General features: G+C 32.3%; 1 protein-coding gene across 4 annotated transcripts in view; it reads left to right on the top strand.

Annotated features, from left to right (window-relative positions):
- The first annotated feature begins 2,255 nt into the window (after positions 1-2,255).
- The window catches only part of LOC126832754 (protein artichoke-like), a 127,058-nt gene continuing 114,632 nt past the window's right edge, over positions 2,256-14,681 (top strand). For all 4 annotated transcript variants that reach the window (XM_050563666.1, XM_050563662.1, XM_050563667.1 and 1 more), the window contains exon 1: positions 2,256-2,495. The gene's annotated coding sequence lies outside the window, so the exon portion shown is untranslated. The remainder of the gene's footprint in view (positions 2,496-14,681) is intronic.

Raw genomic sequence — 14,681 nt, 5'->3', positions numbered from 1 at the left:
TACATTTTTTTTTTTTTTTTGGTTCTTCTACTAAATTAGCGAACAGATTTATTTATAAATACAAATGTACATCATTGATTGCTTGATCTCATTGATGTTTGCTGACTACAGTTATTACAGTTTACATGTAACTATAAAACATTAATGATACAGTGAAGCTTGTTTGAGTGTGCTCTGTTATACTTCATAGTAAACTTACCGAAAGTGTGCTTGTATTGTATATTTAATGTAAAAATGTATAAACAATGGGGGCACACTTATCGTCGAGAAAAAATAGAACTGTGTTTGAGGCCATTACTTGCTACCGCTAACTGTCGGTTTCCCGAATAAGACAACGAGATTGGTTAGTGCCAGCAACCAGGTTAATATGCACGTAGACTTCTTTATAGGACAATAACTTGTGTTAACAGGCTTTACCACACCCGTCCAGGGTAGTAGTATATTGGACGTTTGGTGATGTGACCGAATAACGCAAACGACCAAGTGTTTGATTAGATGGGTATGGCGGTATAATATTCATAATTATGGTATTCAGATTTGAAAGAAATTGACGGAAATAATTATAAATCATTTACTAAATATCATTACGTCGACCGGAAAATTAGGCTGCAGTTTGCTGGTTTACATGTAATGTGTTATTTAATATTAAACTGCTGTTATATACTGTTTGTTATTGTACATCCATTCATTATTCTATCCAGGATAGACTACAAAAAAAAAAAAAAAATAGACTGATTCATTATTTAATACGAGAAGAGGTACACTCTATATAATATGCAGGTACTAGCGTTTGTTTTTGTCGACGAATTGGGCAATTTCCAAAATTAGATAAACATTCTTGTAGTGTTATATCGTCCAATATCCATTCAATATGTTTTTACTAACGACCAAAGATCCGATCTTTGCAAATTCTCAGTTTAAAACAGTAACGAGGAAACGTGATCACTATAAAAACGAGCAGCCAGTTAGTTTCACTGGACAGTACCTGTAAAAAAATAACAAGATTAATTTCAAACCAATAAAATAAAATACAATAGTTCTTATTTATGTCGAAGTTTTGTGGTTGAAATTAAATTATTTGTTTATTCCATGTTTGACAGTACAATTTCTAATTCTTAATGAAACCTGTCATAAGTATATAAGTTTCTAATTTAGATAGGTACATATCTAAAAATTGTGTCATTTTGACATGTTTATGACTGGAAAAATATTTTGTGTGAACGTTTTCGAGATCACATCTCTAACATCGAGAAAAATTTTACTACTATTTTTATTGTTTTTATTAATATTACACCACATTCATTTATTTTACAATGATAAATAAAATACAAATAATATAGATACATACACACACACAGGATGTCCCACAAAGACCAGACTATAAAATAACTTTTGTTCTAGGGAATATTCTCAAGATATTTTGTTTTAAATTAATTTATACTCATTTGCGCTATTAACACCACGTATTCCGTATTCCTCTTAACTGTTCTACTTTTTTAAATAATTTTATTTAGTTACTTTTAATTTATTACATTTATTATTAAACAAACTTAATTTTAAGATCTGAAACTTATATATATATATATATATATATATATAATACGTAACAAAAGTTTATAGTTCGATTTCAAGTAAAAAGAAAATTTCTGGATTTTAAATTCCCACAAATTGTACTGTTAATATACGTACAGTATCGTTGTAGACAGAGTTGGGCAGTTTTTATTCGAATAACGAATAATAATATAAATATAATTTATTCGAATTAATCTCTTTACTCGACCAAATCTTAGATGATTTATTCGGATAAAATAAATTATTCGACGGGTATTCGGATAGAAAAAAAATATTTAAATAATTATTTAGATGAAAAATTATCCATAATAATGCTCAATTCTGTTTGTAGATAGTACGCGGTAAAGTTTTTACTCTGGTATAACGTTCTATTGAATCAGATACCTTTTTTCAACTCTAATTAAGTAAGAGACCACCTTTTGCTCGATTTTTGGGATCCATAGCAAACGCGGGCATGCCCGAAGTCGTATATGGTTTTTTTTTTTTTGTTACTTCTCCAGAATTCGACGGTACTTGAGTTCAAGGATTTTGCTTGGGTCAATGTTCATGACTGCTTGGGCCTAATCAAAGAACGCGACACGGTCCGGGCTTGGACGTGGGAGGCAGCACTGCAGGGTGAGTTGGTCTGATCTGCCGGCGGTCTCTTCGGCTTTCGGCGTGCCGACAGTTTTCGCTCACGCCTCGCGTACACACGTTGGCCCTTCGCCTCAGTCTGTTCGGTTGGTCGTGTGTCGGTATCGCTCTCGTCTCGTCTTCACGAGGATTTCTTCATCTTACTATATTTTTATTTTCGGTTTTACAACTATTATTTTTTACCGAGTGTTATCCGCGCATCGCCACGGCCAGTACAGGCGGGTTTCTCACCACCGGCGCAAAGTGTGCGCAAACACTAACTGCATACGTATAGACAAAGGTCCACTTAGGTGAGTACTCAGATAACGAAAATGTCTTAAGTACCAACAACGGTACAGTGGGAAAATTTGGGAACGGATTTGCACTTATCCGGCAAAGTATACTAAGCAAAATGATTCCAAGGAGCGGTTAATATAATGAGTCGTATCAATTTGTTTGTTTTTATATTAATTAATTTCGCTGCTTTCGCTTTGATTGACAGCGACGGCGGCGATCGAGCGTTAAATTAAAAATAAAGTCAAGATAGGGTGGTTAATAAGGGCTTGGTTGTTCTGGATCCGCGCAATTATGCGGCACTAACGAAATTAGTTAAAATGTTAAAACTGATTCATAATCGAATCAAAAGTATATTTATATATATGCATTATAGTAATGGGAATTTGAAAATCCGGATTTTCACAAAATAAAACGATATTTAAGCCACTTAAAAATCGTAAAAGTATTAAATATTATTACATTATAAAGCCGTGGATCTAAGCAAAATAGTATTGATGAAAATGTGAAAATAAAACATAACACAAAAAAGATAAATTGTTTATGGATTTCGGACTTTAACGAATCTGAAAGCAATTTATAGTTAACGTTAAGCGTTTTTTTTTTTAAATTTTCATTAGAACAATTTACTTACACAGCTTTATATTGTAATAATATTTACTATTTTTTATACGATTTTTAAGTGGCTTAAATAGCGTTTTATTCCCACATAACTTATATGTATGTATATGTTGAATGTTGTGAACAATTAAAAATATGTAGAAATGCGTTCCTATCTCAACGTTTAAGTTGAAATATGATCATCAACAGTTTTGTCAAACATCCGATTTTAAATTAAAGTCAAGTCAAACCTTAGTAAGTAACCTACCCACCGAGTTTAGAGTCGCACAAGCGTGCTCCGTACAAAATACATTATCTTAGTAACTCTTTTTTTGTCCAGATTTCTCCCTAATAGCATTTAAAAAAAAAAATTTTCCCCTTGTTTTTTATGAATTTTTTTACGTCCGACAGTTGTAATATATTTTCCCTTCGACTCTTGTCTTCTTTTTGTTCTGTGACCACGGAGAGATAAATATATATATTACGAAATGTCCGGGTTAGGTTAAATTAATTAAGAAGAACAACAACAAGCAGAAAGAGGCCAAAAACTTTATCACGTATTTTTGAAACATCGGTTATCTTGTCGGTTACCGGTTAAACGCCTAATGAAATGCATTCGTGTATCGTTATCAAGATAACACAGCCGATGGTATTTCACTCGATATCGATCATTACACTTTTTTGTGAATACAAATAATTGAGATTCGCGAATAATATTGAATTTCGCTATTATCGTACCCGGCAAAACACTTTATAGACCCTCAACATTTTTACCGCTCGGTAGGTATACAACAATAATAATAAGACTATTGCATTGTATTATTAAAAGATAATTAGTATGATATAATGTACATCCGTAATAGTTAAGCATAGTGATTACCGGCACAACGAAACAGAGTATCTAATAAACTTTATACTTTTGGAGATTTTTAGTACTTGATTAGTACTCAGTAATTATTACTAACTGGTGAAATAGTACTTATACAAATGCTAGATTGTGGTCCTAATTACCTTCTATTCGGCCAATAAAAAACAACAATCTTAAACTTCATTTAACAAAAATAAAAACTCAAATCATAGTTAAAAATGTGTTGTTTTTATTTTTAAAATACAATTTTTGAATTTTATAAAAAAAAAACTACTTCTATTGGTTTTTGTTACATAATATAAGTACTTAATAGCCTATTAACCGTGTTTGTTATTTATATAATATGGGTTCTTTGCTTAATTTGTTATGATTTAAAAATAATTGTTTTACTATTTAAATGCCATTCAACATGCTATTTTGCATGATTTTGACATTAGACTACTTAATATATACATTCTATTTGAGTTTTCTATATTGTCCATAATAACCTCTGCAATGGATGTCAACGGTTACTTTCTGAAAATTGTATTTCATTCAAACTTGTGCGTGTGTCGTACAACACACGACAGTGCCATAAATGGAAGTTTCAATGATATTGTTATGACAGTAGCTTACAATTTGATTGATTGTAATTTTATTTATGTAATTGCACTTTACTTTTTTGCCAAAGTATTGCACGTTTCGAATACGAGTCCTGTGTTCTGAACACGTATCATATAATTTTGATAATTAAATATCGAATTTAAATTTCTATGCTGATCTCCAGCTGTTAAAAAACATATCAATATATAGGTAGGTAAGAACATTGAAGTGTTATTTTGCCTATTAATGTTGTGAACAAATTAAAATAACATCATGTTATATAAAAAAAAAAAAATGTAAGAGCAATTTTTAATTACTGTAAGTTATAAATAAAACTAGGTATTCAATTACAACCTAATACTTTATAGTTGATAAACTTATAATTTATTACAGGCAGATTTTGTGCTTCTAATTGTGCGTTCCATGTTCCATTGTGGTTCTGACGAATTCTAATTGAGAAATTAAAGCTGTGAATTCTCCGGACGGTATACATTGTTATGAAGTTAATTTCTCCGAAATGTTTGAAAGTTGTGATATTCATATTTACTTTTGCCATCGCCAATTTTCGGAAAACGTGAAAATAAAATATCTTAAGCCGCCATTGGCAATATTAAAAGTTTGTTGCGTTCTTATTATTTAATACGAGTCGGTTTGTTTTTATTACATACATTTTTAGTGTCTCCCAAATCAAAAAGCACAAACGCAGAACCGTCCAAAAATAATTTGTCCGTTCCCTCAATATAACATTGAAACACTCTTTTTTTTAAAAAAAATTTTTGTTTTTACAAAGATGTTCAGTAAATAATGAAATAAAAAATGACTAGTGTCTGATATTTTTTTTTTAGACGTTTGATCATTCTCTTACGTTCAACAATACATTAAGCAATAACGAAAAACAATCTGAATCTTCCCTTTGATTTATTTGAAAATATCTGCAAGTTTATTTGGAACAAAGTTTTTTTTCAAAACTGTCTCTAGACAAACTTTCTAACCTGTCCCGAGGGGTCGCGAACAACGGTTACTAATTTGTCTTCATAAGAATTTATCAGACTCTTGAAGTAATCGCCAAAAAAAGATATTCTTTTTGATTTTACATACTTAATGATTTATGAACTGTCTTGTCTTATAAAAAAATAAATAAAACGACTGTAATATATTAAAACGGTAGTTTTCGCATTGTAATTCCGAGGCCAAAATCCACCACGAATAGACAATATAAATATTATTCAATACATTTCGACATTATACATTTTAGTTTATTAAATTGTGTTGTTAGCATGCTTAAGTATTGTATCGACATTGCCTAGATGGACTTATCTTGGTGTTACTATTAAATGTATGTCACTGCCATGTTGGCAATTTTTAATCGCCTCTGCGAACGTTGTCGCATGCATCGCGACTAATAGTGCTTATATAATCCGGCAAACGGCTTAACACTAAAAAATTAATCTGTTACTAGTGTATAATATCGAACAAATCAAGTCAAAGCGAATAAAGCATCAAAGGCTGACAAGTACGGGCGTCGACGACTTATTTGTACCGGCGTATAATATAGAACAAACAGCGGGAATAGGAGAACTAAATGAAAGGACAGCAAAGCTTTGGAGGAAATCGTCGGGAACCGACAGTAGCACTTGATAGACGGCTATTAGTTTTACTTTTCCTGCAGTCATCAGTCTGTCTGAGCCGGATTAAAACTGCTTCCAGCCCCCCCTTGTCTATACTAAACCACCCCCGCAGAACCCTTTTTATCCGGCTGCACTACGCTGAAATTAATAATAATTTTCCTAACCCTATTTATATACATATATACACGGCTATACATATAAATATAGTCATATTATAACGGTATAAATATTATTTTTCGAGCCAAATTTCCGGTTGAAGTCAAAAATTCCAGTGCACGCAGCTGCTTTTACCATTAATTAAAAAAAAAAAAACCTTTAATTTTCGCCAAAGACACGTCCGCACGATATGATATAACTGCGGTGTTGTTTGCCAACAAAAACCGCTGTAACTTCTTCATATTATTATTATTATTATTGTTCCACCATACTACTATTAAATATACTTTGTGGCCAGTGGCGCGCATCCGGTTGTAATCGAATTAAAAGCGCGTACGGCCACCGACTTGGTTTTGCTTGTACTTGAATCGGGCATTATGATTTCCAACTCGAGCAAAACGCGTACCAGGTAAAAGCAGTACAGTGTAAAAAAACAGTGTTGTTTTTTGCGGTTTATTTTAATGATTATCTCTTCTCTCATGATAAGTAGATAAAACCAAAAAATATGTTGACTGTGATATGACCCAACGGTTATAAGTTATGACCATGATCATTAAAGTATGTATACGACTTCGGCTAGGCCTACTTCAGGAGATGGTTACCGATAAGATTGCTAAAAGTTTGCCGTTCCACTAATGTGTTTTTAAGTCGTTGTGATTTTGTAATTTTTTTTTTTAGATGAAATAAAACATAATAATCCCTTTATGATAGCTTCTCATAAGATAGCAGCACAGATTTGCATGCTAAATGATGTCAGATCGCCAACTGTTGTCCTTCCGGCAATTACCGGCTTTTAGTTACCAAGAAACTGCTCAATACCCACTTTCAAGATAAACAGGAGGTACCTTTGTTGATAACTGCTTGAAATAAATTAAAAGAGATAAGATGTTTTGGCGAAATTGCAAATATGAAGTTCGATTAGTCTACTCGAGTCTATTTCAGTAATTTAACATAGATTTAACTTTTAAGGGCGCTTTTTCATTCTTTCCGAATTGTTTTTGTTGAATGGTTTATTAGTTTATTTCTGATGAAGATTATTTGGAGACCGTGTATTAAGACGTCAAAAATGAGAATTATGAATTATGAATATTGTTTTGACTTTATTAAAACACTGTTTATAGGTACAATAATATGATAAAGCTGATATCTTAAGTCGGTTGAGCAAACACTCGCTGTAAAATTTCATCATAACGCCATTTTCTAAAACAATTATGTATAATAGATTAGATTGGTGTATTTGATATAAAATGATTAAATACAATAAACCAATTAATAAATAATATGTTAAGTTGGTCGTCAACGATCAATATCCGTTTTGTTATTAAAATTCGTAAGACAATAAATTCACAAATGCGATTGTTTCTTTCGCATTTACAACGGTGTTTGAACGATATCGTTATTGTAATTATTACCATGTATTCTTGTATTTTAATAATGATTTTGTTATTGTATCTATAATGTAACCAAAGGCGCATGAATATTTTTGTATTATATTTATTATTATAACAGAACCGCTTATTGATCTGTGTACTTTTAACTTTTGTCATCGCCAAAAATTTGATTGAAAGTAAATGAAGCATATTTTCATAATTAATTTGACGTACGAACATGAATTCGTTTGTACTCATTAAAAACAAAATACCGTTAATAATCTATCAATAGAATTGCCTTGTTTGTTGCTGATAAAAAAAAGCACACTGAATCGCTTTAAGTATTATAAAATTCGGAGGCTGAATTGAAGAGTTTGGAAAATAGTAGTAGAAGACTTTTAAAAACAATACGGTTTTAAAGTCATGTTTAACTATATGTATATTTTTAATATTAACTTGTATTTTTAATTATGAACAATACATATTATTATCATCAGAATTATATTTTTGGGTAGGTTTTTCGATTGGAAATCAACGAGTTGGCAGAGTTCATGTGGTTGCTAAGGAGATATGGAAATCACTATCTGTGGAAATAAATCAAAGTACAGTTTAGGATTATTAAAATAGTCATATTTTTATACTCTCCCGTCGCCGAATCTACAGTCCAGTCGGTGCCGTACAAATTTAAAATGTATTTATCGAATCCGAATTGATTTGATTGGACTCTTATATATTGTGTATATTAGATTCCAGTTTGGCGGTGTTATAAAAAAGGATCGACCGTGCCATGAATAAACCCCAATCAAAGTTTATTCGAAAAATGCAAATAAATCAAAATAACATTTCCTCGGCAATGCAAAAAAGATACACAAATATATTTATACACAAACCCCTCGGCAGCAGTAGGTGGGTATTGAATATTATTGGCAAGCAGAAAAATAATGGAGTTTTTTTTATTTGGCCGTTGAATCAGATTACAATTACTCTTTTCCCTCCTGTTTAAACAATACTAATTAGTTGAAAAGTAATTTTATTTTCAGTCTTATGCGTATTTTGTTTGAAAATATTAAGTAATACCGCTTGGAGTCTTTCTGAACCCCGGCTAGACGGTAGTAGTGTGGATTTTACATAAAAAACGTCTCGTTTGGTTAAAAATGATTGGCCACATAGCGCAGTATGCAAATAATATTAAAGTACATCATAAATAAATTCAATTAATATCATAACGCAATAACTCTGACAGATTGTTTGTCCAATGGATTTGAATTACACACAGACCAATGACCATTTACAACAACCAGACATTTGATTGTTTGAACGTTTTAGGACGGTTCTGAATATTTATTAGATGGGATGGATTATAATAATAATAATTGTATGTTACATTATGCGATTCCATGTCTTTTATCATTACAATGCGCGCAGCAATAATATATTACCTATTTTGAATACTATGACCTATTTGACAGAAAATAAAAAATGGTAAATACACAAATGTTAATTGGTGATGATATTATTATGCAAATATTTCATTAATTCAACACTATGCATACCTAAATCGTACATGCATTATTTTCAACAGTCATTACACTTATAGTTCTTAATATTTCCCAGAAAATATATTGCAGGTGAGACATTAAACCGTTTAGAACTGACTCCGACATTAAGATTATGTCAAATTGTTTTCTACGCTGTATTTGATTAAACGTAACAGCAATTATTGGGAAACGGCTAAAAAAAAATGTCATCGATGCCGAAGCGTTTATTAATGAACGTGAAATTGACTTGCGAGTTGCCGTCCTGTGAAATTTTCCAATCGAGAGCTTTCTTGGAAATTTAATTTCTTACTTGACTGGTGATCATTTTCATCATTTTACACTTGAGATTTCCCCACTCCTTTTCCACGTGTAATTACACGCAAGGAAAATATAATGTACAGTGAAAATTGCATTTATCAAAGTTTCTAATTTATCCATTTGAGTATGATTTGCGGTTCGCATTTAAACCATATTTGTATTAAATGTTTAGAGAAATCGTGGGATATTTGTCCCAAAAGTGTATGAAATGTATTTTTCAACTAATTTTATTTAACACTTGGTGATGGTTTGGCCAAAGCCGGTAGCTTAAGTATTCAACACTTATAGGCATACAGAATTGTATGTATTATATTTTATAAAGTATGTCATTTTGACGAACGACAAAGCTTTTTTTCCGTTAAATGTGAATTATAAAATATGTTAATATTGTCAATTTCGTCAAAAACAAAATAATATTCGATATATTCTGCAAATTCCCAAGAACAGTACCTATCGATAAAATTTAAATTTAAAATCTATACTTGTAACCGAGAGAGACATTGTCGTGGAAGTATTTTATATCAAAGGTATTATAAATTATGTTGTAAAAAATAAACGTTCTTTGTTATTCATTCAACATACAAATAAGGTTAAACAAAAACTATATAAAAGCGCAGCAGTAACAACTAGCGCATGTCTATATATATATATATTTTTTTATCTTTGTATGCAAATGTCGTCGTTGAACTCGAACGCAATAACAATAGTAATTCTAGTGTGATATAGGAAATTACAAAGAGGCAAGCGGTTTCTTCTGATTCTTCAGTGTAAGTGTTTTTTTTTTTTTTATTATTGTAAACGTATCATTTACTCACTGTAATAGTTATTGAAGACGAACTTCAACAACCGCTCCCACCTTTGACAATTATTACAATTATTTGAATATATTATAATAAGAATTTGCTGTCATAAAAAAATTGTTTTGTGTGGGCTATGACTATTTAGTGTATCAAGTGGAGGGATTTAAAAGGATCTTACGAGAGCATTATTTTGATTAGTTTTTTTACAGAATAACTAATAAAGTAATATACTCTCAAAAATTATAAATAAAATATAAATTGCCAGTAATTTGACTGTTTTGTGTTCTATAGCAATAATGCTACTGCGTTTGGAGTTCAGCCCAACAGAGTATACTATTATTGTTGAGCACGACGGACGGTAGTAAAATATTCTATTATATGATAATGACGACGATGATGGAGTCTGTCCACGTGTGTTGTTGTTAAGAATCGTTGTAAATCTCCTTGTGTTTTTTTTGAGATTACCAATAACCAAAAATCAATATCCTAACGACGGTTTCGTTTTTTGTTTACCACTGTAATGAATAGAGGTTTTTTTTAACGGCTCCACGTTGTGTCCTCGTACAAGAATCCTGCATCGACGATTTTAAATTGTTTTCTATTTCTTTATGTTTTCGGTACTCCTTTGTTCGGTCAAAGAGAATTTTAGTGAAAAAATAAAACGCCCAATAAAGCCCTGGCCGTTTGAGCCGCAGTGACCAATCAACAGAGGAGTTAAGTGGGAAAAATTAAAAGCAAACCGTTAAAACCAACTAAAAACCGTGCCTCTCACAATATTGAAACGTGCGGTTGATGTTTTTGTTTCTTTGGCAATTCTTATTTTTATTGGAAGTCATTAAACTAGAAACGGAGTCGACAATCGATTTATGACAGCTATTTCCCGTGGCCAATACAGATTTATGGCTATTGCGGTGCTGCTAGGCGCGCAGTTGCCGCGGACCGACCGCAAACACAGTTGATCAGTAGTGGCAAACGGGGCCGAAAAAAAAGTCAAAACAATAAATAACAAAATCGAATAAGTCTCGGGAGATGGGAAAAACATGGAAAAATCGACATAGCGCCAAGCCCGTGGTATACAAATAATACACTTTTGGGATTTTATATCCGAAGAAGAAAGCAGGTCGTACACTATGTTTGCGCATACTGTACCTACAAACTGATATTATACCTACTGGCTACATCGTTTATTGTGTTCAGGTTTATGTCTTGGTTTTCATTAGGTAAGTCGGTAGCGTGATGGAGAACATGATATCAACCAATATCAATCACCGGTTGCACGCATAAAAGCCGCACTATATTGATTACGTCTAAGTAATGTTATTGTACTGTTATTAAAGCAACATCTGTTGTCCTTCTTGTGAACGGAATCCGACGACGGGCACACGTCATAAGTCAATGGCCCTTTTTTTTTTTTCTTTAGGGGAGATGTTTATTTACTCGACTTTTAATAACAATGCTATACGATCGTTATGGGCCGGACAAAACGAATTACACTCGACCACGACACGATTTCTTAGATTACTTAATACGATACATTTCGTGCAGCTATATCATAATACTGAATACACTATATTACAGTAGGCATATCAAAGTTTAAACCCTTCGACAGCTCTAGGGAGCTTCAAAATAACCAATGATCGACACTGGAAACGGCTTTGCCGGAGGGACAGTGCAATAATTGACTATTCTGGTTTCTTAGAACCGTATAATTTGAATCACAGTAATGCGTTATGGCGTTTCCGGGTAATCTGTTTTGGAATACTTGTACAGCAGCAGTCGACTTTAGGCTTAGCACGACAATGTGCATTCCCCAAACGGATTATGGTCGACATCCCTACTAGATATACACTTGGATAAATGCTTCAACTATCGGTTGTCGTAATTAGAATGTTACAATTAATGTATTCAAATACGAGTTGAGTTTGATTAGAATTTGAACTATTTAACTGTTAACCAAGTATGTCACACATGTGAATTGAAAAAACGGCGTTTTTGTTTTGTTTTTTTTTTTTACAAAAATTAATAACAGTATAATTGTTGAGAACAGTTTAGGTATTTTAACCAGAAATCTTGACAACTTTGAATAAATTCTCAATATTAAAATTCAGTTTTCTCCGGGCATAGTAAATAGCGCAACTGAGTAGTCAAAAAAGTTTGCATTCGTTCGAAATCAGATATTTTGATAATATCATAGTGTTCAGTAGTGTCGGCTATCTTTGAAGTTTGAAAATCAGTTTGTTTTAATAACATGATTTATTATCTCTCATAGTCGCATCAGCGAGAGATACCGTCGATATATTATTTATAATATACCGTAGCCGGTATACCTGTACCCGTTATCTAATTTAACGTAATATAACTTTGACGGTAATTAATAATAATTATTATTAAGCGGAAGATTGTATCTTTGGCAGTGTCGTCGAAGTAATTTTGATTTATTATATTACACAAAATATTGTACACTCAAGGTACAACTGCGTTACAATACAGTCTGTATATTATGAATAGACTCGGACGTAGAGATTGGATTAACATATTTTTCATCCCGTCCGCCGGCCTTATCGTTTAGACGGCCTTTGAGCGTTTACCCCGTTTGAAGTGTAGTACATCTGTACAATATTTATTTATTTAAAAAAAATAAAAAATGTAATAATGGCACGCGATATTAATATAGTGCTGTGACATTTCAGTGGACGCCATAATACATAATAATGCAATATGAAATTGCAGAACGTGTCGCGTCGTCCGACGGTATTGTGTTCCCAAATAGTGTTTTCAAATCCTTTTGCTTGGATCTAAACGGCACACGTGTGTAATTCGGCATCATAATGATAACAATATGGATTTTGGCGGTTTTGTTATTTAACGGCATACCTGCCGTGCGGATTGTGTTTTTAGATTACACATATCTACCTATATACGGCATACGGCGGCAAACGGGATTTCGTTTTTCCGGGTGAAAGGCCGAACACGTCCGACCGGCGCGGCGTTGCTGAAATTAATAATTAATATTCGTGTAAACCGTTTAGGCTACGCGGCATTATGTTTCCATATACATTTGTAAATCGCGTTCAAATTAATTAAATTATTCGTTTAAAGTATTATGTACACACGTTAACGTACACAGCGAAAATTGAACACCAACGGTATTCATATAATAATATGGCACGCCGTATATTTGGCTTAACAAATATTTCAAATGTCGGTGTTGAGAACATTTTCAAACGATCAAGCCACGTGGAAAATTCGGTCCAACGCGGTTGTCAAATTGTCGTTGATGTCTGCGGTCGCCTGTTATATGGATCGTTTTTAACTGTATAATATAATATAAGTATAATAACAAAAACATACCTAATGACGACCAAAATTGAAATACACGACGTAATACGCTCCACGGCGTAAACGGTAAAACCCATTGGCACTTCTGAATTCCGACTTAAGGGTACCTACTTAAGTACTTACTGATTCTATCGTGATGGAGTTTTAGCTCGAGTCTAGTTCAACAATTAACTTTAAATCTAATCTAAGCTTACAGTTTCTTGACCTCGAAAGCTTCTATATTCATTTATGTATATAGGTTACATTCAATTTCAGAATTAAGCATCAGGTGCTAAGCGATTATTTTATAGCCACGGCTTGGCTCCATATCTAAGATATACTAACCTGTAGCAACTTGACCAGGTATTAAACTTAAAGCGTGCTTTGAACGAATTCGTTGAGACCAAACGCCGTCGCAAGCAAGTTCGACGTTGATACAAGCATAAATGTTTATCGTTTATTACAGAAACAGGTTATACAGTGCGATTGGTTAACTATCTAAAACTAATATCTTAAAAGATGTTAGACTTTTTTAAACTCTTTTTCATATTTTTATAGTTATCAATTAGCCCAAATTTTATAAATATTTTTCAACAATTAGCCCATCTCTTATGTGTAAAAGCACTAAGAACTAAAGATTTTCAAACGGTAACGTATCATCATCTTGATTTTTTTAACTTTTTTAATTTAGGAATAATTTGTTAAAAAAATTGACCAGTCGTTAACTAGTTTTGAATAATTACTCTTAAAACTATTAAGTTTATAATTTAGAACGGGAAGTAAACTTTAAACTCTCTAAGTAATTACTCAAATCTGCTTATGAGCCGGACGAAATTTTCAGCAAATTATTCTTAATTTATAAAGTATGCACGTTACCATTCAAAGAGCCTAAGCTGGTAAGGTTTCAACGTACAAGGGATGGGGACATAATTTTGAAAAACAGGTATATGAAATTTAGCAAACTAATAACTTTAAAGAGTATAAAAAATAATAACTTAAAAAAGTTTAACACATTTAACAACATA

Source organism: Adelges cooleyi, unplaced genomic scaffold, assembly GCF_023614345.1.
Source record: "Adelges cooleyi isolate 19-005CV unplaced genomic scaffold, UGA_ACOO_1.1 ACOO_flye_CR_arks_rails_tigmint_CR_PRNA_167, whole genome shotgun sequence".
Classification (NCBI taxonomy): domain Eukaryota; kingdom Metazoa; phylum Arthropoda; class Insecta; order Hemiptera; family Adelgidae; genus Adelges; species Adelges cooleyi.
The sequence above is the reverse complement of the archived record's forward strand: the minus strand, read 5'-3'. Positions and strand labels throughout refer to the sequence as shown.